Genomic DNA, 25491 nt, shown 5'->3' with positions numbered 1-25491 from the left:
CAAGGGATTAGAAAGCAAAACATAGGAATAGAAGAAAAAGAAAGATACAGCCGGAGAGAACCAGAGGCAAGATCATATAAGATGGATAGAAATGGAGAATCAAAGGAAAAGTGAAAATGAAAGAAACGAAGAGAAGGATTAAGGGGGAAACCAGAAATGTGGACAATGAGAGAGAGACAAATCTGTAAGAGAGAATAAAAAAGGCAGAAGGCCTGAGGATTATAAAGAAACAGAGCAATAAAAATAAAAAAATGACAGATCCTACATACACTGGTAATCAATGAGATGCGAAGCACGAATCAGAAAGGTTGATATGCCACTTTAAAATCGGCACAGCGTTACGAGGTGGAGGGAAATGATGTCCTATATTACTTCCGTGTCATGATGATTATGTTTTGATGTGTCATTTACTTTCGTCATCTATTCACGTCAGTGATATCAAATTTAGAATATGTGAAGTTAGCGATACGACCGTGAGCACGCTATAAACGTGGTATGTTGTCATGTTCATACATGCCACGCGTGTCACGATTATCATGTTTGCACTATTCATATACTTTTGCCATCCATTGACGTCACGTAACACCAAATTTGGTACATGTGGAGCTAGCAAAACGGCCACGAGTGCTTTATGAAGGGCCCAATATACCAAAATGTAGCGTTTACGCGCGCGCATGCTGGACACAGTGACGCTACGTTATCAAAACGCAAGCACTCTATAGTCTGATGCCAGGCGCGACCGGCACAACCAGCGTCCGTCGGCGCGGCCCGATGGCAACCGGCGTGATATGTGACATGCTCCATTTCGCGCTGATGCGTTACCAAAACAACACTGCGTCTCGCTCTTTTCATGACAGAGGAACACCGGACGCGCTGAAACGCTCATGCGTGAGAGCAACGCAGCGCGGCGCGCACCGAGGAAGGGCCGGTGCATGGCGTGGCAATGCCGGCGTCCCCCGAAGAAATGAACGCTCGTGAGCTCGTGCACCGTGACACGTCGATATGTACAGGCGCCTTGACTGTGGCATGTAGTGATCTTCTCATATGACACGCACTTCATGATTATCACTTTTGCATTAGTCACATACCTTCGTCGTGCATTGACATGCCGAAATACCAAATTTGGCATATGTCAAATTCACTCAATTGCCGCGAGCGCATAATGAGTGTGGCATGTTGTCATGTTATTACATGACACGCTTGTCGTGATTATCATATTTGTATGTGTCATTTGCCTATGTCGTTCATTCGCGTCCCGTAGTACCGAGTTTGGTAATGTGAAGCTACCGAAACGGCCGTGAGCGTATCATGATCATTGCATGTAGTTATGTTGTTACATGACACGCATCTCATGTTTATCTTGGTTGGACCAGTATCATACCTTTGTCATCCATTCACGTTCCGTAATACCAAATTTGGTATAAGTAAAGCTACCGAAACGGCCGTGAGTGTATCATGAGCATAGAATATAGCCATGTTGTTACATGACACGAATTTCATGTTTATCATGTTTGCACCAGTATAATACCAGGGTCATCCATTCACGTTCTTTAATACCAAATTTGGTCTAAGTAAAGCTAGCGAAACGCCCGCGAGCCATCACGAGCTTGGCATGCAGTCATGGTGTTACATGAGACGCATGTTATGATTTTTATGTTAGGGGGTGTTGCTTGTGTTCGCCATGCAATCATGCTCTACCTTACTACTTTTTCAACATGCTATGTGAACAAAACCAGCGCAAGAGCTGCAGGACAATTAATTGTAAATTGTGACATTCCTGACATCCATGTCATGATTTTCATGTTATAGCTAGTCAAATATGTTCTTCATATAGTGATGTTATGTCATACAAAGTTTGGCATCGATACCATTATTGAAACGACCTGGAGAGCTCAAAGTCGTAGGTGGCTAGATAGATAGATAGATAGATAGATAGATAGATAGATAGATAGATAGATAGATAGATAGATAGATAGATAGATAGATAGATAGATAGATAGATAGATAGATAGATAGATACGAGCAAAATTGTTGAAGTTCGCTAAGAAATGCTTCGCATTTAATAAGAAAGAACGGGCACGAAGGGCGCTAACGCCACCAGCTCCACTGAAACCTTTCTCTTCGGACATTTCAAAAGCAAGTTTCACTTAAGCAAGTGATATTCTCATGGTACAGGGAGCAAGACGGCTTGTTTTTTTTTTTTTTGAATCTATGAGATCTAATCAATCCTTCAATTCAAATTAAAGTGGAATTTACTGGACGGTATTAGGTGCACCGCAGAAACACAAGGTTTCCAGGTTAAAATGAGAACGTGCAGGCAAAACGTCGTGAAAACTAGTCATAAAGAAGGGACCTTAAATGCAAAAAGCAATAAAAGTATTTAAATGCAGTTACGCCTTTGTGAAAGGAACAGGTACTCATGAAAGTGGCTAAATGTAGGTAGGATCAGCACTCGTATTCTAATACTTTAAAACCATGACTCACAGTTTGAATATAACGCGTAGATTTTGCAATTCATATAGTCTCTGGCGCAAATTTTCTTGCGCTGTGCCCAAGTGGCACTCTTCGCACATCTTGTGCAACGTTTGCAGAGAGTACCAAAGATATCAGCCTTTTGATGACATAAAAGAAATTAAGGCAGATTAGGGTACCCATAATTGCGATAGCCGGCGTAGAAGTATAATTGCAGTCTTCACCTTTACAATGTTTTCTCGGGAGATGACTAAGACTGGGGCCCGAGACACTGGGTTCCCAGGCTGCGTTGCGTAGGTCGTTCTTGCGTTTGGGTGACCAGCGGAATTCGAGAATTGTGTGAAACGCTGGCTGCGTTGGGTCAAATGCACGGGGTGCCACTTGCTTCCATAAAACAAAAAAATATTTGAAATGTGGGCCATACGGCACCGTGGTTCGCGCTGCGTCTGCTTCGTGTAGCTGGTGACCCGAAACAACTTCAGGGCACAGGTCAATTTTCAATTTCTGGGTCTTGGGTCAACATGAACGCAAGAGCCCAAGATTGGCTTGGGTTCTGCTTATGCACCCTTGCAAGTCGCAAGTTTCTTGGGTCTTTGAGCTTCTTGGGACCCCAATTCTCAAACTCTCTACTTCTTTGATCATCAACCGTACTAAATGCTATAAATATACGGATTAGTTTGTCGGATATTTGCTTTTTCATGTTGAGTGCAGAGCATTCACAATGCAGTGTGCGCAGTACTTTTTGCATGAACTTGACGTTGGATGTTGCATTCAGCAACAGGTGGTGCTGAAACTCTGCCTGTAAGCAACAGTGTTTCCCTAGTACCAGCCATCTGTCCGAAGCTTTAATTTGTGCACCAATGGCGTCAAACGCAAGATTGAAAGAGAAGCAGGGAAGGTGAAATGACCACAATGTTTTTACGCCACGTACTCGAACGCCAGGAGCAGCGACTCTACAAGATAGCTAGGTACGGGAAAAAAAATATTGAGAGAGTGCGAGCACCAAAAACCAGTGGTGCAGCTGAGACGTTTTCGCTGGCACCGCTGACCCCAAAAAAGAGCAAAATTGAAACAAATTAGCCAAATATTGACCCTCACGCAGGACGTTATTATGGTAAGTCAATGTTACAGGCATCTCATAAATTGCATTTATTTGCCAAACTACACACCCCCGGAAACAGATAATGTATATTGTAGTCAAACACAACATCCTGGAACACCAATTAGATATGGTGGCTAGACTTCTCCGCCATTGCGTAGTTTCTGGGTCATTCCAAGCCAGCTGTCCCATCATTGGTGTTGCAACATCTGTGCATTGCACTCATCGATATCGCTTCCCAATGCTGCGTAGGCCTACTATGTTAACCGTCACTAGACAGCAGCATATGGTTAATACAGTCTAGTAGGTATCACATTTCTCGTTCACTCAGGATGATACCATCAAGGAAATATTTTAAAAAAAGGCGTGAATATTATTAAATATGTAGTCGTGGTATTTGCCCCGTTTCCACATATGTTTACCGCAGGACTCATTGCTACCGCACTGAACAATGCTGAAAAAAAGGAAGTTAACGCACAAACTAAAACAGTATTATTCTCTATTAAAACCACAGCCTCTTCTGTCGAGCGCGAACTGCTCATGCGGGTTCTCTCTACGGCTGCGCGCGACCCCAACATTCATTGTTACGTGTCTACCTACAGTTACCGAAACGTTCGCAACAGGCCGCCTCATCTTACCTCCATATAAAGGCCCTTGATCTTGGGAAACTACCGCCATCCATAATATCCACCACCACGCGCTCTACCTAATCTCTCCCTCCTCACTTTCCTTCGCATCCTCCAGGTCTTCGACACGTTTTCTGTGGCATGATTGCTCTCCTTCGTAATTGTCCTTGGAGGAGCGTGGATCTTGCGCTTTGCTTGTGTTTCTCTTTTTCGCAGGCGCCATTTCTTTGGTGACGCTTCGCGTAACAAGCGTAGCGCGTGGTTTGTTTTTTGTGCCTTGTGGGGGCGCTATGCCGTGCTGTTGCACCTGTGACAGAACTAACCACAATAAAAATGGTTACGCACTTTTTATAATACTTCATTGTAAACGCGATGAATATAGCAAGCAGCAGTGGCTTCACAACATCCCCCGAAAAAACTTCGTTCCGACAAAGCACGGTGTTCTTTGCGAGGTAAGGCGTGTTTCTTATTGCTCGTATCAAAGCATCACCGAATGATTCATTTGAAATATTGTTTCTGCCTGCTATGTTGCGACTATACAGGTTTCTTTTCCTTGGATTCCTTCGGTACAGCCTACCTGTGTTAACCAACACAAGTAAAACAAGCATACGAATGCTTCAAAGTGTCCAGGCTCAAGCACTCCGGATATGTTTAGGCTTGCCCCAAAGTGCATCAACAGCGGCGACTATCGCCATCACAAGGGACAACCTCATCAAGACCCACATTAATGTGGAAGTGCTGAGGACACATATACGACACCTTGCTCGAACCCCTCGACATCACCTAGCCTCTCTACCAGTGGTCCGACCATGCACATCTTACTGCAAAACAGTGACCGCACATGGTGAGTCGATCCCAACTTCGTTCTCTCCTGCCGCTAGACCTGTGACTCCGCCATGGTGCCTCGCTCAACCAATAATTAATATTAACATACCTGGCGTCGAGAAAAAGGCCAATTTGTCGTCACCGGCTCTTAAACAGCTCACACTACTTCTCTTGTATGAGAAATATCAAGACTCCACACATATCTACACTGACGGATCGGTTCAGCCGGACAGCTCTACAGGAGCAGTAGTGATACCAAGGTTGGCCACGACAATTAAATTCAGGACATCTCACGCAACAACATCAACGGCAGCAGAATTGGCAGCACTTCGTGCCGCGTTGCAATTTGTAGTTGATCAGCCTACGCGCAAGTGGACTATTTTCTGCGACTCGAAGGCGGCACTGCAGTCTCTACTATCAGCCTTACGCCGTGGACCACACGAGCAGCTGGTACTAGAGATAGCAGAGATTATACAACACCTGACTGAGAAAGGGCACCAAATTACATTTCAGTGGTTGCCCAGTCACTGCGGAATCATCGGCAATGAACGGGCCGATCAAGCTGCCCGCTCAGCCCACACAGAAAATCATAAACTGCGGCTACCACTTTCTAGGACGGATGCTGCACGAGAGCTCCGCAGACTTGCTCGCCGGCAAACCACATCGCAATGGAATCAGCCGCACTTCAAGCATGCCCGACTGTACTCGCTTGACCCTACGCTAAGTCTTCAAGTCCCGTCGAGGCTTCGCCGAGCAGACCAGACCCTGTTATGTAGGCTGTGGTTGGGCGTTGCATTTACCAACGCCTACGCTTTCCGCATTGGGATGGCCGACACCGCAGCCTGTGGCCACTGTGGCAAGGAGGAAACCATTCAACATGTTCTTTGTGAGTGCCTAGCGTATAGTAGGTGGCGACTATGCCTTCGCAGGCAACTCAACAAATTAGATGATCAGCCTCTGTCGGAGCAGGAAATTCTGCAGTATCGTCAGGATGCGACTTCACAGAAGAGGGCCCCTGAAAGCGCTGCTGAACTTTTTGCGATTGACCGGCCTTGCTGAACGGTTGTAGCTGGGACGCCCTTCCAGTGTGTGTTTTCGTTTTTTTTTATGAGTGCGCGTGCGTTTCTTTTTTTTCCCTCTCTCTAACCCCTCTTTCTTGCCCCTACTTCCCCACCCCCAGCGCTGGGTAGCAAACCAGATGCCAATATCTGGTTAACCTCCCGGCCTTTCCTTTCTCACTCACTCACTCACTCACTGTTTCTGCCTGCTTATCGACGTACGTGTTTCTTTAGGGGCGAAGCTCCTGACGTCGTGGGTTGTATATTTCGTGTCGTCGTAGTCGTCGTAATTGTCTTAGTAGCAAGTTGCATTGCGTTGGATGTCAATAAAAACGTTGTCACAGCATATCCGCGGAGAAAAATATATGCATCGTAGGACATCCCATAAAAACTTTTATTTCATTTGCAAGCCCTAATTGTACAACTTTCGGAAGAAGCAAATTTCTTATAGGCGGTTGCTTTGGTGTCCCTAACTTCGTTATCACTATTTAGAAAAAAAAAATTGGCAGATCCCACGTACAGTGGCAATCAATGTTATTCGAAGCACGAATAAAAAATGTTCATATGTCACATTAAAATCAGCACAACGTTATAAGTGGAGGTAAAGGATGCCATGCATAACTTCTGTGTCAAGATTATCATGTTTGGATGTGTCGTTTACCTTCGTTATCTATTCACGTAACGTGATACTAAATTTAGTATATGTGGAGCTGGCGACATGGCCGAAAGTCCGCTATGAGCGTGTCATGTTGTCATGTTCTTGCATGGTACGTGTGTCAAGATAATCATGTCTGCAGCAGTCATATATTTTGTCATCCATTGATGTCACGTAACACCAATTCTGGCACATGTCGAACTAGCACAACGGCCGCGAGCGCATCATAAAGAGCCCAATATGCTCCAATGTAGAGTTGACGTGTGCGCACGCTGGGCACGGCGACGCCACGTTAGCAAAACGCGAGCACTCTTCAGTCTGACGCCAGGCACAACCAGCATCCGTCGGCGCTGCCCGACGGCAACAGGCGCGAATTGCGACATTCTGCATTTTGCGCTGATGCGTTACCCAGACAACACTGCTTCTCCCTCTTTCGTGACGTAGGGACGCGCGACTCGCTGAAACGCGCAGGTGTCAAAGCAGCGCGGCGCGGCACGCACCTGCGCGCATATGACAGGACCAGCGCCTGGCGTAGCAACACCGGCGTGATGCGACAAATAGAACGACGGCGAGCACGCGCACCGCGTCATGTCGAAATGTATTGGCGCATTGACTGTGGCCTGTAGTCTTATTCTCACATGACGCGCATGTCAAGATTATCATGTTTGAACCGGTCACATATCTTCGTTATCCATCGGTGTCACGTAATACCGAATTTGGCATATGTGATGCCAGCGAAATGGCTGCGAGCGCATCATCAGTGCGGCATGTAGTCATGTTTTTACATAACACACATCTCACGTTTATCATGTTTGACAGTATGAAACCTTCGTCATCCATTCACTTACCGTAATACCGAATTTTGTATATGTGTCGCTACCGAAACGGCCATGAGTACATCATTGTAGTCATGTTGTTACAAGACATGCATGTCACGATTTTGATGTTAGGGTCTGTCACTTGAGTTCCTCATGCAATCATGCCATATTATACCAGTTTTGCAACATGCCATGTAAACGAAACCACGGCAAGTGCTGCTGGACCATGAAATGTAAGTCAGAACATTCATGACACAAATGTCATGATTTTCATGTTACGGCAAGTCGAATATGTTCATCATACAATCATGTTATGCCATACTAAGTTTGGTATCGATACCATTATCGAAACGGCCAGGAGAGCTTAAAGTCGTAGGTGGCTAGATAGATAGATAGATAGATAGATAGATAAATAGATAGATAGATAGATAGATAGATAGATGGAAAGATATATATAAATATAGATAGATAGATAGATAGATAGATAGATAGATAGATAGATAGATAGATAGATAGATAGATAGATAGATAGATAGATAGATAGATACGCTCCAAGCCGCCAAAGTTTGCTAGGAAATTCTTCGCATTTGAAATTTCAGCACTACTGTTGCGCGAAAGCTGCCTCAAATTACCCGCTTTTATGGAGTTCAGCGGCGCACCCGCGGAATCGTGGATGAAAAATGGCGCCGCACGCCACACGTTAGCAAGCGGGTGAGGAGAATTGATTGATTGATATGTGGTGTTTACCGTACCAAAACAGGCGAGGAGAATCGAGGATCAAACGCGTGCTTGGAGGAAAGTGGCATTACGTTCCCAAGATCTAGGGGTTTTACCTCCATATAAAGCCCCTTGACCTTGGGAAAAGAACCAAGCTCTCCTCCATGCGCGAATTTCCTCCTCGGTTCTTCTCGCCCGCTTGCCTTACACGCGGCGTGCGGCACCAATTTTCGCTGACGCTCCCGCTGGTGCGCCACTGAATTCAATAGAGGTGGGTTATTTGCGGGAACTTGCACGCCACTGTAGTGCTGCATTTTTTTAATTTGTGATAACACAATAAGAACACTGGCGCAACCGTTTATGAAAAGGTTAGTTTCCTCCAAAGGTTGTATAGGTGGGGCATGCTAAATAAATAAAAGTTTCTATGGGTGTGCTTCAGTGAGGGTGCCTATCTGCAGCATGATAACATGCTGGAAATTTGCATCTGATGTAGTTCCGCTTGTGGCATGTCCGTCCGTGTTCAGATTTTTGTCGTGCTTGTGCACCAGTACACAACACAGGTACTTACAGCGTGACTTATTGCAACGACTTCCTGAATGGTGGATCATTTAGCTAGGTGTTTATCTTCTAGTCGTTTAAGTAGCTTTGCGCAGTAGTCTCCAAACTGAAGAAGGCTTTTGAGCAATGTTAATACGATTAAGGGTCGCCAACAGTGACTCATCTACTTCAATAACAGAAACATAAGAAAATGATTATTTATAAGTGTGTTTTGACGTATTTGTAATAGAAACTATCGATCGGGTTACTTGTGAGAAGAGAAACCCTGCACCAGGAATGTTATCATAATCAGCGAATTAGTAGAGACCGAAAAATGCTATCCTGGGTGACTGATCCTGGCGAGAAGCACCTATGTCACACTGGTATAAAATAGTGTAGTTTCTTATTGGGGAATGGAAGACATGCTAATGCATGCTTGACCAAAACGATTGCGACCATGGCCTCCTAGAAAATTGCTCACTCGCTATAACAGTGGTATAGTTCTTTTTTTTTTTGCATTGCGCCTCTGTATTTCTTTTCATCTTTCGATGGACCACACCAATATCATAATTTTTGAGGGTTATTCTCCCCTCCAAAATAACAAATAAAAGAAATACCCTCATGGAAACGAGTGCTAATTAGTGTTATCTCTTTCCATCCATTCATTTGTTTTCTCCAAGAAACTTTCACATAAACGAATCCTAACAGCCACAAAAAGCGCGATCGAGAAGCTGTGTCATCCGACGTAATTGATCGCATCAAAAGCAGTTTTATATATATATATTCTAATCTACACTTGACATTCACCGAGGTCCATGAGAGGTGATGAAATATGAGCTGAATATTTTATTTACTTTATTTATTTATTTTGACGTACTGCAGACCATCATTTTGGTCCAGGTGGGAGGAGCATAAAAACACCAAGTGATTCATAAAAAAAACATGTATCCACAGGCTAACAAAAGTCACATGTCTGTGAAACAGCAACAAAAATTTATAACACATTGAACATTTCTGACCACCATGTCGATAATGTTCAAGTGATATAACAAAAATGTGAGCCAAAAAAAAATTATGAGGCAGTGAATTGGATTCTTCAACTCTTTTGGGAAAATAACTGTATTTGTAAGCATTAGTTCATGCAAATATGGGCGCCAAGAATCGATCATGTTTACAGCGGGTATTTCTAGCAGTGGATGGCTGAACGCAATACGGTACATTTAGGGCAACATTCCCTGACTTAAATTTGTATAAAAAAGTTAAACGATTCAACTTTCTTTTTATTTGTTTCTAACAAAACATCTCAACGTATTGATGACAACTCCACTTTAAAGCCACGCACGGAGAGCCGAGAACAAATTTGCAGCATATTCACGAGGTGAATGATTACGAGTGGGGCGAAGCGTGCGGATGAACGGACGCACGGACGGACGGACGCATAAGTCAACGGATAGATGCATGCAAGGACGACGCACGGAAGCATGGGCGGACTGATAAACGCTTCATCCCACTCATCACCATTCACTCCGTGGATATGCTGCGACTGCGTTTTTATTGACATGCAATGCAATGCAACTGGCTTCTACGACGACTATGGCGACACGGGACTTACGAGGCATGGCGTAAGGAGGTTCGCCCCCAAGAAACGCGTATGTTGATGAGCAGGCAGAAACAATATTTCAAATTCAGCATTCAGTGCTGCTTTGATACAAGAAAAAAGAAAGGCGCCCTACCTCACAAGGTACACTGTTGATTGTCAGAACCAAGTTTTTTTTTTTTTGGCCGATGTTCTGCAGCCACTTCTGCTTGCACAAGACATGCCGTTTACCTTGCGGTATTATAAAAAGTGCGTAACCATTTTCACTGTGGTTGTTGCTGTCATAGGCACAACAGCAGGGCATAGCGCCCGCGTCACGTATGTGCTGCTTAAAGGGCCACTCATCAGGCCCCATACCGAATTTTAGTTAGACAGTGGAAGTTGTTGGATGCCCGATGAGGAACGTTTTGCCACAAAAATTTATTGAATCGGTTCGTTAGGAGCGGAGAAAACAGGTTTTTTGAAGCGGTGCGAAACGAAGGTGAGAGGAGGCGAGCTCGAAACCCTTGCCGCTCCTCCGCGTTGCCTTCGTGAGCCAACTCTCTTCCCCACCCTCTCTGGCATCCGACCAAGAAGTGACGTGCACATGACGTGCCCGAACAAGCCCAGCCCCCGTGTACGGGAGCGGCGTTGCTTTGTTGACCAGCGTTATTTTGTGGTTTTCTGCCTCTTTCTGCGGGATTGTTTGGAAACGCTGGCTTAGACGCGGTAGAGTAGATAAGCACAATAAGTGCGCGAACGCGTAGGAGCGTTCTACGGTGGTCGTCTGCTCAATGCGCTGACCACGGGGACCCGAACGCATGCGACGCGCTGGCGCATTAGCCCCGCATCTCGTAGCATTTCACGGAAAAAATGTAAAAAAACGCGCACAATTTTTTATTGAGTGAGTGAGCAAACTTTATTTAACCAGCGGATTGAGGCGTGGGCCTAAGCCGCACCAGGGGCGGTGGAGAGACCCTGTCTCTCAGCCGCCTCCCGTGCTCGCTGGATGGCCCATATTTGATCTGTCCGATCTGTGCTGATCAGCGCGCCTCTCCGCCACGCCCCCAGCTGTTCTGGAGAGACTGCATTGGCGTCCTGTATCTGTGTGCATACCCATAACAGATGCTCTAGGGAGGAGCGTCTCATGCTACATAGTTTACACGAGTCATCTGGGTATAGTTCGAGGTAGATGCGATTTAGGTGCTTCGGGTTGATAAATGTTCTAGTTGAAGTCACCTCCAGTCAACCTCCTGAGATCTGTCTAATGTGGAGCTAGGTGGTGGAAATCTGCGCCTCGACTTTTGGTAGAATTAGATAATGTCGCAGAACCTAAACATTCTGTCCCTCTCCCACCACTAATCTCCTCCCAGTACCTCGTGTGAAGCTCCATTGCGAGTGCGGTAAGTGAGACCTCGCGCTACGCGGTGAGCCTCCTCGTTGAGGTTGGGAATGAGCGACGCACACGGGGTGTGGGCTGGGAACCATATAATATACCTTTCTTCGAATTCCTCGGATGATATGAGATTTGCCTTGCGGAGGAGTATGTTGGCTGCCTCGGGAGATATTCTTCCTCGTGCATAGTTACGGATTGCTGACTGCGAGTCGCTGATGACATGCCTACACTTTGGGAAAATTATGGCCGCGATTTCTGAATTATCCGAGCGTATGGAGCACGCGTTTACGCATTTGCGGTCGGTGTTTATTACTACCGCAACGTAGGATTTGTGACTAAAGTACTCCACTGCGTCTACGAACAACGCTTCCTTGTCTCTGCCGTAGGCCTTAAGCAGAGTTCTAGCGCGCCTTTCTCTTCTGCCCTGATTAAATTCGGGGTGCATGTCTTTGGCCAGATTGGGGACCTGGATCTTTTCCCTGATCACCTTTAAAACCGACACTTTACTTCCTTGTTGCCTATGGTAATTTATCCCCAACTTGTGAAGGATACTCCGTCCTGTGCGCGTGCTGGCTAGCCTCTCCAACTGGGCAATCTGTTGCGCTTCTATCGGCTCCTCTAAAGTGTTATGTAAGCCCAGTTGAAACAGTTTTTCGTTGCTGGTGCTATCTGGAAGGCCCAAAGCTTGTTTGTACGCCTTTCGTATGAGTGCGTCGATTTTGAGTTTTTCGGCTGTATACCAGTTTAGATATGCCGCTACGTATATAATGTGACTTATGGCGAATGAATAAATAAGCCTGATGACGTTAGCCTCTTTCATGCCTTGGTGTTTGTTGGTGACTCTCTTGATTAGCCGTATTGCGTTGGGGACTTTGGTTACTAACCTCTTGACGGTTTCACCGTTTGTACCCTTAGACTCGATGATGAGTCCAAGGACTCTGATTTGTTGCCCTATAGGAATAGTACTGCCGTTTTTGGTGTGAATTTGGATCTCTTCGTAAGCACGGTCCCGGTTGTATCCCTTGGGTGGTCTGCCTTTAAGCGTGGGGCGATAGAGGAGGAGTTCGGATTTATCTGGCGAGCACTCGAGGCCAGTACCATGAAGATACTCCTCAATAGTGGTGACGGCCTCCTGTAGTCTCTGCTCTATCTCTCCGTCACTACCTTCACACGCCCAGATGGTGATATCATCTGCATATATAGAATGATGTATTCCGTATATTGAGTTCAGCCGCGCCGGGAGTCCTATCATTATGAGATTAAACAGCATTGGCGATATGACCGAACCCTGCGGGGTACCAGCACTGCCCATAAGCCTTTCATCAGATCTCAGTTCTCCCATTACGATAGACGCCGTTCTGTCTGTTAGGAAGTCTTTAATATAGATATACGCTCTTGATCCTAAGTTTAATTGGCAGATCTGATGTAAGATAGCCGTATGCGGTGCTTTGTCGAAGGCTTTTTAATGTCTAACCCTAAGATCGCCCGGGTAGCTCTTGTTTTGTTGGCTAGAATCTGCTGCTTAATTTGCAGCATGGCGTCTTGCATGGAGGGCCGTGTGCGGAACGCCAACATGGAATCTGGGTAGATTTCGTTCTCCTCAAGATAAGTGTTGATTCTGTCTAGAAAAGCGTGTTCCATCAGCTTCCCAACACAAGACGTTAGTGATATGGGGCGTAAATTCGATAGATCGGGGGGTTTCCCGGGCTTGGGGATGAGGATTACTTCAGCTTTTTTCCACTGTTTTGGTATAGTGCCCTCGGTCCAGCACTCGTTAATATATTGCGTGATGTTCTCTATGGCTTGGTCGTCAAGGTTCCGTAGTGTTCTGTTAGTGATCCTGTCTGGTCCCGGTGCAGATTTGGTGTTTAGCTTCTGTAGCACGGCCCTGATTTCAGCCACAGTAAACTCCTCATCTAAGAGCTCGTTCGGGCCTCCAGAATATGAACGTGCTCTATGACAGGCATGGCGGGAATATACGTGTTGCTAGCCTCAGCGATAAGTCCTCCTCACTGCCTTTATACTGGTGCACCAGTTTACGCAAGGTTTGCTTGTGTGCGGATTTGGTGTTATCTGGGTCTAGCAGGTGTTTGAGCATGCGCTATGTCTGACCAGCATTCATTTGGCCATCGAGACTATTACAAATTTGGTCCCATTGCTGTTTGCTTAGCTGCTTACAATGTTCTTCGATCTGTTTGTTCAGCTTGGCTATGCGCTTGCGCAAGGGCCTGTTGTGCCTCTGTCCCCGCCATCTATTCTGCAGTGATTGCTTGGCCTCCCACATGTGTGCGAGACGGCTATCAATCTGCTCTAGGGGTGGACTTGAAGTGATACTTCGCGTTGCCTCGCTGACGTCGTTATTGACATCTTTAATCCAATTGTCTATATTGCTGATAGGGTCTTGTTTTTTCGCGTTTCTGACTTTCCGAAACTTATCCCACTCAGCCCATCTAATCTGTCTCTGAATTTTTGCGGCAGCCATGGTTTCTATCCTGATTTCTAATATTCGATGATCACTCCTCAGATCATCGAATGTGTTTTTCCATTTAGCGGCCCCCGCGTTACGAACTAACGTTAAGTCTGGAGTGGTGTCTCTTGCAGGCCCAGTTCCCATACGCGTAGGGGAGTCGGGGTCAGTGATGAGAGTTAAGCCTGTTCCTTGAATATCCTGCCATAGCGTTTTTCCTTTGGCTCTTGTGTATCCGTATTCCCAAGCACTGTGTGGAGCGTTAAAGTCTCCACCTATGACGAGTGGATTGGGTCCCGCTATATCTACGGCCTTCTTAAAGAGAAGAAGGAAGGGTTGTCGTATGCGTGTGGGATTGCTGTACAAATTCAGAATAAATATGCTCGGAGATTTTTTTCTTTTAGGGGCAAGTTCTACGAGTATATGTTCAATTTCTGTGATGCGGGTGTCGTGGCAGATTGCTACGAGTCCCTTCCTTACTAAAGTGGTTAGTGTTCTAATATCCCCTGTTGAGGGGCCGATCACCTGATATCCCGGTAGGGTAGCTAAAGCATGGGTTTCCTGCAAAATTAAAACATCCGGTTTGGTTCTGTCTCTAAGGTGTTGTTGCAAGACTGTTCTCTTCCCCTCATAGCTCCTGCAATTCCACTGCCAAATAATTAAGTTCCTTTTTCTGGGCTCCCCTATTTTGAGTTGGGTATCGAAGAGGGAGGAGGGTGAAAGGAGGCAGGCCTCATGAAATTAGTTGATATAGCCACTGATGTGGTGCCCTGAAATAAGTGTGAATTTCCTTCAGTGCTTATCGGAAGGCTGGTAGCTGGAAGTACCGGAGGTGTCCTAGGGTTGAGATTGGCTACGTTAGCTTCGAGTTTATCTAGTCTATTCATAACCATGGATATTGCAAGCGAGAGGTTGTTGGTTGCCTCTGCCTGCTCTTTAACTGCTTTCTGTATTTCGGACAATGTTTGGTTAATGTTCGAGGTTCGCGCCGTAATTTTGTCATTAGACGCCTGAGCTTTCCTTTTAAGAGGTGGCGGGGTACTGTCCTCGTCTATTCGGTTATCTGGCATTTCTTCGAGGCGCTCTTGGGCCGCGGAACGCATTTGACTAGAAGTTCTATGTGAGCAGTTTTTAAGACTTTGAATTTCCCGAGTAAGTTGTGATATCAATTCTCTAAGCTCAACGTTTTGTTTTTTCAGCTCCGCTATATCACTGACATTATGCGCAGTCTCCCCCGAAGACTCAGGGCGCCTCCCTTTAGCCACAGCTCACCGTGAATGCCGGGTTCCCTTGATGGCCATTGCCACCCTTTGGCTTAGACCGGGATCTGGAACGGGATGTAGTGCGCCTTCTCGGTCCCGGAGACTGCGTGGTGTGGCCGCGGGGCGTTGCGCAGGACCAGGACCTTGATCTGGACCCAGGCGTTGCCTTCGTCCGGAATTTGGACCTCCCGCGTTCGGTTGGCTTGGTGGTAAAGGGGTAGTTCTCCTCGAGCGTCTCTTGAAGTTGTCGGAACCACTGGCGTTGTTTTACGATGTAGGGTGTCTTGAACTTGGACTTGCAGAGTTTGTCAGCCGTGGGATGATCCTTGCCACACAGCTGACATCGTGGCTGACAGTGGTGGGCCTCGCTCGTATCAGGTGTTCCACAACCCGCACATAGCTTGTCGTTTGGTCTCCAACACACGTCACTCCTGTGCCCAAGTCTGTTGCATTGTTTGCAAAAGTCAACTTGTTTCCTGTATAGTGAACAGCGTGTGAGCACTCCTCTGTACATAACATGTGTCGGGACTCTGCTGCCGTCAAAAAGGACTATCACTGTCGTGGTATTGCCAAGACGTTTGGCTGAGATCGCCGTAAGATTTCGTGCTGTAATAATAGCTGCGGTGATGTCCCGTGGGGTTTCGTTCAAAGGAACTCCTTTGATTACACCTTTGGCAGTGAGTTCCGGGGCCGTCTCGTATGCTCCCACCACATACAACTTGTCGTTGGCTTTGATGTGCTTGATGCCTTGGTACTTGTCTGCATGGTCTTGGTTTGGGGTGCTAACGATCAAGATGTTCTGAAAATTATTCGGACAAATCGTGTCCGTCTCTCTTTCTTCATAAGGGATCTCGGCCGCTTCATACACAGCTTTGTCTAGCTCCGTTAAGCTGAGCTTGGATAGCTGCAGTCCTCCTCGTGGCCTTATAACTATCTTGAAGTCGCCTGTCGGCAGTCTTGGCATTTTGCTGGCTCTGGGTATCCGGGATATCAGATTTGCACCGCGCGTTCTAGGTGTTCGGGTAGGGCTAGGGCTACCACGGCGTTCCTGGCTACCTTTCTTCGCACGTTTTCTGTTTCGAACTTCTGTCCACCCGTTGCCTGTGTCATCTTCCTGTTGGGTGACGTCTTCGTCTTCCCGTTGGGTGGCGTCTTTATTCTGCTGCGATACCTCCATTATGGATGATTACGGCCTGTATGGAGCGAACGCCCAGGCCTGGCTATCGTGAGGCCGCCCCAGTCGACGCGGAGCGCCGGTAGTAGGAATAGTAGACGCTGCTTGGTGGGGGCTGGTTTTCGGTCGTAAAATCTCGAACAATGATCACCCACCTTAGAATATGGTCTCTTCGGATTCTCGGTGACGAGAATAATCAAATGACATATAAATCCGAGCGGTGCCTGACTGTATTCGCTGCAAAATCATTCTATGAGAACGGAGCCGACGTGAAGAGCGTCCATTCACCTCGGTCAATTTTTTATTACGTCTCATTATTTATTTCAAGTTTTATTCATCTCTTAAAGCAACAAATACATAAACTACGCATGTAGTGTTAAATCATTTTTGCCATGTCACATGGTATACTGTTGACAACGTCAGAGCAGAGTCGTCTACGTAGAGAACCAATGTCACCACATTGCCGTGTATGTAGGGCCATTCATACGCCCACGTCATGCTCTCATTCTCTGCGCGTGCGCCGGCAGACGGGAGGGGGATCAGCTTTCATCTTCAAATTTGACCCTTTTCAGCGGCGCGTAGCGCTGCAAGTTTTGGCAGACGTGATCACGAACACCTCCTCTACGCATTGCGCTTGTCAGCTCAAAATTGTCAAACCTGGTGAGTGGCCCTTTAATGTGCTGTGTTTATCTATCTTCCCTCTCTCTTTCATCTCCCCAATCCCCCTCCCGTGCGCATTGTAGCAAACCAGCTGCTTATAAACTGGTTAAGCACCCTGCCGTTCTCTTCACCCTAACTTTTTCCTTCCATAGCACTCGCACAAAGCATAGAAAACAAAACGTGCTCTACGTTTGTTACGTGTAGTGTCGGCGAAAATGGCTATTAACTGAGATTATCAGTTATTAGCAATAACGGCACGCAATTACCTCATCTCAGTGCAGCGGTTCGAACAGTTTCCCAACACAGTGGTTTTGTGTGCGCGCTGTAAAGAAACATTGTGTCTTGCCGCTCTGTGTTGCACATTCGCGCATCTTTTATCACGACACCTTCAATATTAAAGCCGGCAAATCATCCTCACAAACCGAAACAGTGATGGCACTTTGTACTTGCTACATGACATTTCAATGCCTCCCTAGGCAGACGTATTTTATGCGCCATCCCAGAAGTAGAAGTATTGAACGGCTATTTCAGATGTGCGATTTACTCCACCCATTTGCATGAAAACAGGTGTAGAGACTGCAATATTCACATTTACGTCTCGAGTTTCTCACTGAACTATCATCTGAGTACCGGATTCAGAGTTAAAGCTTGTTATTGGACGTATAGTTACAAGTGGTGGTATCACGAATCATATGGGGTATATTTGATTCAGGCATACTTTTCAATAAAAAAGGTACGTTTATTTATATAGCCATAATTGATCTTTTTAACGGTTACGTGGACCAAGATGAATCAATTGCAATGCATTTAGTTTGTTGCGAGCACTCTCGCTTAATAATTTTCTCTGTGAAAGTGCTCCTATGTTACCTAAAAGGGCAAATTTAAAAGCATATTACGTGACATAAAATTAGCCTGGCCTCACCGCGGCAGTCTAGTGGCGAATTTATTCGGCTGCTGACCCGCAGATCATGGGATCAAATCCCCGCCGCGGCGTCTGCATTTTCCGTGGCTGTGGAAATGATGTGGGCCCGTATGCTCCCATTTGGGTGCAGGGTAAAGAACCCCAAAAAGTCGAAATTTCTCGAGCCCTTCACAATGGCACCTCTCATAATCATATTGTCGTTTCGGGACGTTAAACCCCACATATAAATCAATGGAATCAGCCTGGGCTCATCTTTCAGAAATACTTTGCTGCACTTCTCTTCAGCTGCTGTGTCCGCAACAACCCACTATAATAAACGCTCGTTGAAACGACTTATTTAGGAAACTCATTTAGGTTACCATAGGAAAAATGTTTATGCATAAGTAACACACGTATGCATTGTGAAATGCCAGAACATATTGCCACCATGCATTGGGTTTGTTTATTTGTGTTTTGTTTTTTCGGCCTGGCTGCACCGGCCTGTGCTATCGCCGTTTTCACAGCGTTTCGAACAAACGCTACCTCAGCGTTTCGAACAAACGCTATCGAACAACGCTTCAGGCGTTGTCCGATAGAAACAACGCTTCAAGCGTTGTTTGTTAGAGGCGCTGTTCGAACGAACGGCGTTTCTAACAAACGCTATCATGGCATTCTCGATACAATTCGACTATTCGAGAAACTCTCGCGCCGAGGGATATAAATTCCCGCACAGCCGATGCCGCGTCATTCGATTGCCGACGCTCACTAGCGTGCCCGTCGTTTTGCTGGCCGCTGCTTCGCCGCCTGTGTATTTTATCAGTTGTTAGGGGAGCACAGGTTCGCTCCATTAAACTTGTTTTCCTCATAGACAACTGCGTCGTCCTTTGCTGCGTGACATCTGGTGGAGGTGTGGGGTACATGAACCCTAAGCCATTGCCAAGCCGACAAGCACGCCTAACTCGTGTCAGCCGCCGACAGCAAGGCCTTCAGCCAGAGTTTGGACCACTCCCGGATAAAAAAAGGAAAGAAGACGTAAAAACCACGATGATCAACGCAGGCACCATGACCAGCGCTACCAACCCTCCCGTCATTCTGCAACAACCTCGTGAGCCCCCATCATTCCGAGGATCTCCTGGTGAAGACCCGGAAGAGTGGCTGGAGAAGCTGGAGTGCATCCGCATCTTTAACAGGTGGGATGACGAAGAAACGTTTCGTCATGTCTTCTGCTATTTGGAGGATGCAGCTCGAACGTGGTTTGAGAATCATAAAGGCTCCCTAACCGACTGGACTGTCTTTAAGAGCGAATTCCTCAAAACATTCGCTACGATTGTGCGGAAAGAACGAGCTGCCTTTTTGTTGGAGACGCGAATGCAACACCCTAACGAAGGTGTTGTACTGTTCGCTGAGGAGATGAAGATGCTGTTCCGGAGAGCTGACCCCGAAATGGCAGAAGAGAAGAAGGTGCGCTTTCTGATGCGGGGAGTTAAACAAGAGCTCTTCGCTGGACTCCTCCGCAACCCCCCTAAGACCGTCGCTGAGTTCGTCACCGAGGCTTCGATGATCGAGAGGACCTTGGATATGCGTTCGCGGCAATACGATAGACCACTCCACACCCTTTCGGTGAACCCGGTAAACGACCCTGGATTGGCGGCGGAAGACTTGCGGAGACCATCCGCGCCGTGGTTCGCGAGGAACTGAGGAAATTGTTCCCAGCAACGCCGCAGCCCCAAGCCGCCTCCCTCACTGACGTCGTCCGCGAGGAGGTTCAGCAAGCACTGGGGAATTCCACGCCGTCGGAAGCATCTTGCGAACCACAAGCGACGACCTACTCCGCTGCTGCTCGTCGACCTCGACCCGTCCCAACCCGTTATCAAGAGGCCCCGCCGTACCGCCGCCCAATGTCGCCCGCCCGACCCCCTGTAACCCGAAACCAGGCGCCCAGGAAGACCGAGGTGTGGCGAACGCCAGATAATCGTCCGCTGTGCTACCACTGCGGAGAGGCCGACCACGTCTACCACCGCTGCCCGTACAAGAGGCTGGGTTTGCGTGGGTTCTCCGTCGACGCACCCCGCCCGCGAGCCGGCCAGCGCCCATTTGAGATCGAAGAATACCTGTCGAACACCAGTCGTGGACCATCCCGTTTCAACCGTTCGCCTTCGCCCTACCTGTACCAATCCCCCAACCGTCGCAGCCATGCTGACTTCGCCCGTGGAAGGTCCCCCCGCCCACGAGAGGGAAACTAAAAGCAGCAACTTCTGGAGGTGAAGTTGCGCAACGGCGAGAAAATGAAAACCCCCCAACGACGCAAGACCGTGACTCACATGCCCTCATCCCGACGACCCGACGACACACTGACGAGACCCCCGAAAACGACGACAGCTACGCTGCGCGACGCGTACCTGAAATGACGAAGCCTGCCGCTGAGAAGACGACGATGACGACGCATAGTGCCCGACCATCAACACGTGCAAGCCGCGATACGACGCCCCGACGCACCCGAAATTCGAGGAAAGCGGCATCCGACGTCCAGTTGTCTATCGACGGCCTTGACGTAGTCGCCCTCATCGACACGGGAGCCGACTACTCGGTCATGAGCGGGTCATTCACGTCCAAGCTAAAGAAAGTTACGACCAGATGGAACGGTCCGCACATACGCACAGCAGGAGGCCACCTCGTGACCCCAAGTGGAATGTGCACATCGCGCGTCACCATAGACGGCACTACGTACCCTTCGGAGTTCGTCATTTTGCCTAACTGCTCCCGCGACGTAATTCTCGGAATGGACTTTTTGACGGACAATGGCGCAATAATTGATCTGCAGACCAGGTCGATAACGTTTTCTTCCAATCACTCCACGACGCTGCAGCCGAACCTCGGACACCGTGCTGCTGTAAGGATCGCCGACGATCACGTCATCCTGCCACCCCGCGCAAGCTTGATGATCGCCGTCTATTGTGAAGGTGCTGCTCCTGACGTCAATGCTATCGTGGAGACTGACCAAAGGTTGCTTCTAGACCGCGGTGTGTCTGTCGCAAGAGGCATTGCGCAGTTTAAGCAATGCAGATCCCACGTTTTGGTCACCAATTTCACCGAGGAGTACCAGCATCTAAACAAGGGCACTGCATTTGCGTTCCTCGAAGAAACGCAAGAAGCGAGTCAAGTGATCGCGGTCGCCACCTTTGAACGCGCACGTGCAGATGCTTCCAGGCTGCCACATCCTTTCGACGTGAACCCGGCGCTGTCGCAAGAAAATCGGGACAGATTACTGGAGTTGCTCCGTCGCTACAGCAAGTGTTTTTCCTCGAACTCGAAGTTGCGTCAGACACCTTTGGCGAAGCACCGGACAATAACCGAAGATGGAGCCCGACCTACTACACAGTCACCGTACCGCGTTTCTTCACACGAGCGCGAAGCCATCCGGACTCAAGTTGATGACATGCTCAGCGACGACATAATACAGCCATCAAAAAGTCCGTGGGCTGCGCCGGTTGTACGCGTGAAGAAAAAAGATGACACTTTAATATTCTGCGTTGAATACCGGAGACTAAACAAAATCACCAAAAAGGACGTGTACCCCCTGCCACGAATCGAGGACGCCCTCGACCACCTCTGCCACGCCAAGTACTTCTCATCCATGGATCTGAAGACCGGCTACTGGCAAATTGAAGTGGACGAGAGAGACCGAGAGAAGACTGCATTTATAACCCCGGGCGGTCTGTACGAGTTCAAGGTGATGCCGTTTGGGCTGTGCACGGCGCCCGCAACGTTTCAGAGAGTCATGGACACTGTGCTAGCAGGCCTGAAGTGGCACACTTGCCTCGTATACCTTGACGACGTTGTCGTATTCGCCCGGACTTTCGACGAACACCTAACAAGGTTGGAATCTGTACTCGAGGCCATTCGTACGTCGGGGTTAACGCTGAAGCCTGAGAAGTGCCGTTTCGCGTTCGAGGAACTCAAGTTCTTGGGTCACGTCGTGAACGCCGCGGGAGTCCTACCTGACCCGGCAAAAACATCAGCCATTGCGAACTTCCCAAGGCCGAAAGATAAGAAGGGTGTGCGAAGGTTTCTCGGACTGTGCGCATACTACCGGCGCTTCGTCGCAAACTTCGCACGCATTGCAGAGGCACTCACGCGCCTGACGAAAGAAAGCACCCCTTTCAGCTGGGAAAACGACCAAGAAAAGGCATTCTGCGAGCTGCAACAACGCCTGCAAAACCCGCCCGTGCTCGCTCATTTCGACGAAAACGCCGAAACGGAAATGCACACGGACGCCAGTGATATCCGTTTGGGTGCCGTCCTCGTCCAAAAGCAAAGCGGTTACGAAAAGGTAATCGCCTATGCAAGCCTTGGTCTGTCGAAGGAGGAGAGAAACTACTCTGCCTCCGAAAAAGAGTTCCTGGCTATCATATGGGCCATTCCAAAATTTCGCCCATACGTCTATGGTAGACCGTTTAAGGTTGTGGCAGACCACCATGCGCTGTGTTGGCACGCCAATTTGAAGGACCCCTCTGGCCGTCTTGGGCGGTGAAGCTTGCGCCTGCAAGAGTTTGACGCTACAATATTCTACAAATCCGGCAGAAAACACTCCGACACCGACTGCCTGTCCCGCGCCCCCGTCGACCCACCACCACAGAACTCCGATGAAGACAGCGCGTTCTTCGGAGTCGTGACAGAGAGCGACCTAGCTGCCCAGCAGCGTGCCGACTCTGACCTCCGCGTCATGATCGACTACCTCGAAGGACGCAACGTCACCGTGCCTAGGGCGTTCAAGCGCAACTTACCAGCATTCAGCCTCAAAAACTCCATCCTAGTGAAGAACTTCAACCCCGGAACGAGAACGAATTATCTACTTGTCATCCCCGCAGACCTTCGTGACGAAAATTTGGAAGCGTGTCACGACGACCCGTCTTCAAAACATCTCGGAACAGCTCGCACGATTACAAAAATCAAGGCGAAATACTTCTGGCCCCGCCTTACATCCGATGTCACCCACTACGTCCGGAGCTGCCGTGACTGCCAGCGACAAAAAACACCACCGACGAGACCAGCCGGACTTCTGCAGCCGATTGCCGTCCCAACGAGGCCCTTCCAACAGATCGGAATGGCCCTTCTGGGCCCGTTCCCTACATCCCGATCCGCGAACAACTGGATTGTCGTAGCGACAGACTACATGACGCGCTACGCAGAGACCACCGCTCTTCCTAGGGGAACTGCACAAGAAGTTGCAAAGTTCTTTATTAACCAAATTGTGCTGCGACATGGAGCCCCTGAGGTCCTAATCACGGACCGCGGAACGACCTTCACTGCGGAGCTCATGCAAGGAATCTTACGCTACAGCAACACAGATCACCGAAGAACGACGGCGTACCACCCCAAAACGAACGGACTAACGGAACGGCTGAATAAGACAATCGCGGATATGCTGTCTATGTACGTCGACGTTGAACATAAGACGTGGGACGAAGTCCTCCCGTACGTCACGTTTGCGTACAACACGGCTATCCAAGAAACCACGCAGATGACACCGTTCGAGCTCGTCTACGGAAGACGGCCGACTACGATGCTCGACGCCATGCTTCCGCACGTAGAAGACGACGACCTCAACGCCGACGTCCAAGGATACCTCCAACGTGCGTAGGAGGCCCGCCAGCTCGAACGATGCGTTGGGTTTGTTTATTTGTGTTTTGTTTATTCGGCCTGGCTGCGCCGGCCTGTGCTATCGCCGTTTTTACAGCGTTTCGAACAAACGCTACCACAGCGTTTCGAACAAACGCTATCGAACAACGCTTCAGGCGTTGTTCGATAGAAACAACGCTTGAAGCGTTGTTTGTTAGAGGAGCTGTTTGAACGAACAGCGTTTCTAACAAACGCTATCACGGCGTTCCCGATACAATTCGACTATTCGAGAAACCCTCGTGCCGAGGGATATAAATTCTCACACAGCCGATGCCGCCTCATTCGATCGCCGACGCTCACTAGCGTGCCCGTCGTTTTGCTGGCCGCTGCTTCGCCGCCTGTGTATTTTTTTCAGTTGTTAGGGGAGCACAGGTTCGCTCCAATAAACTTGTTTTCCTCATAGACAACTGCGTCGTCCTTTGCTGCGTGACATCTGCACAAATAAACAAACCCAATGCATGGTTCGCGGCAATATTTTTACTTGTTTGCCGGGTTGAAACTTCTTTAATTTTCGCATTGTGCCGTGGTGTGCAGAAACAGTTTTCTGACATGTTTTCCAGTCATGCTATTATAAAATTTGGACAGGATAGGTCACAGTAACTTCAAGAGAGTGCAAGGATAGTAGTATGTACTACACTGCGGCTTTCACACGTGAATAAATAATTTTTGGCAATAGATGCAACAACGACACACGCGATCTTATGAAGTGGCTATCCACTCAGTAAAACTGCTACTCGTGGAGCAGCAAATTCAAGAAGACAAGAAACCGATGACAGTCCATCCCTATCAATGCTTGAAGACAGTGATTCACGTATGACTTGGGCGATTAAAGTTTCACAGCGCACATTTCACACCTAATGATATAGTAAGCAGCTCGCACGAGAAATTCAGCATTCAGAGTAAGCGTGAGGTCCGTCCGTTTGACTTAAAGAACGAGGTTATAAAGTAAAATCTGACGTTTTCCGTCCCAAAACCATACGGGTATGAGAGAGGCCTTAGTGAGGACTACAGGAATTTTTTCTGGTGTTCCTTAGCGTGCACTGAATTCACACAATACACAGACTTCTACCACACCGCTTCTATCAAAATGTAACTGCCAGGTCCGAGGTCGAGTCCGCGACCAGCAGCCGAGTACCCTAGCCACTGTTTCACCAAGGTGGACGAAAAGCTATAGTAAACCATAGCGAAGTAGTTTACTGTTGCGACCAGTGATACGACACTTCAGATCAACAAAAATAAAAACTAAAAGAGGGAGCAGATGACATGGCACACAGCAACGGCATATATACATGTGATGCTCACGCGACAGAGGTAAGTTGCAGCACCACGCCTTGCGAGGGTGGCTGAGAGAACTAAAACTATTGAATCAGCAAAAACAAACTGAGCGCGAATAATTCGGGCAGGTCGCTAATTTTATAGAGGGGTTGGTGACTAAAACACAGTAACTTGATACCTAATTTTTTTAGTAGACAATGAAGGTTTATAGTGAACGTGATATTATCCATATCTTTGCTAAGCTAACCTTTATGTTTCATTAACGAACAAAAACTTTCTAAAATGAACATATTT

At 47.8% G+C, this 25491-nt stretch overlaps 1 protein-coding gene across 1 annotated transcript in view; it reads left to right on the top strand.

The window, feature by feature from the left end:
* Positions 1-25491, top strand: part of LOC119169426 (putative sodium-dependent excitatory amino acid transporter glt-3) — a 66887-nt gene that overhangs the window by 40561 nt on the left and 835 nt on the right. The window lies entirely within an intron of this gene.

The sequence above is a fragment of the Rhipicephalus microplus genome, chromosome 2 (assembly GCF_043290135.1).
Source record: "Rhipicephalus microplus isolate Deutch F79 chromosome 2, USDA_Rmic, whole genome shotgun sequence".
Taxonomy (NCBI): Eukaryota; Metazoa; Arthropoda; class Arachnida; order Ixodida; family Ixodidae; genus Rhipicephalus; species Rhipicephalus microplus.
The sequence above is the reverse complement of the archived record's forward strand: the minus strand, read 5'-3'. Positions and strand labels throughout refer to the sequence as shown.